Source organism: Nicrophorus vespilloides, unplaced genomic scaffold, assembly GCF_001412225.1.
Source record: "Nicrophorus vespilloides isolate i.1.1-1 unplaced genomic scaffold, Nicve_v1.0, whole genome shotgun sequence".
In the NCBI taxonomy this organism is placed as follows: domain Eukaryota; kingdom Metazoa; phylum Arthropoda; class Insecta; order Coleoptera; family Silphidae; genus Nicrophorus; species Nicrophorus vespilloides.
The window spans coordinates 16,564-17,118 of NW_017096718.1; positions in this window are offsets into that span (position 1 = coordinate 16,564).

The window sequence follows — 555 nt, forward strand, 5'->3', positions numbered from 1 at the left end:
AAGATTCACTTAGTATTACTTGGTATTTATATTACACGTGACGATTAGATCTTTGTTTATTTCGAATTCATAGTCGGCAGTTGCGAACTTTCTGCAGGACGTAATTGGAAAATATCAACGTTTTTCAAAGATCAATTAGAAACCAATCATATATATATATCTTTAATGTAGATTTTTTTTTTTTCATGTATATTTTATTTTTATATGGAGAGACCAAGACTGTTTTGTATAAATTAGATGTTTATATATATTTTTCTTCTTCAGTATTTTTAAGATCCACTTAGTATTACTCGGTATTTATTTTACACGTGGCAGTTAGATCTTTGTTTAATTAGAATTCATAGTCGGCAGTTACGAACTTTGTGCAGGACGCAATTTGAAAATATCAAAGTTTTGCAAAGATCAACTAGAAACCAATAATATTTCTATAATTAATGTATTTTTTTAAAATTTTCTTTCATGTATATTTGTTTTTTTTTTATATGGAGAGAACAAGACTGTTTTGTATAAATTAGATGCTTATATATATTTAACTTCTTCAGTATTTTTAAGATC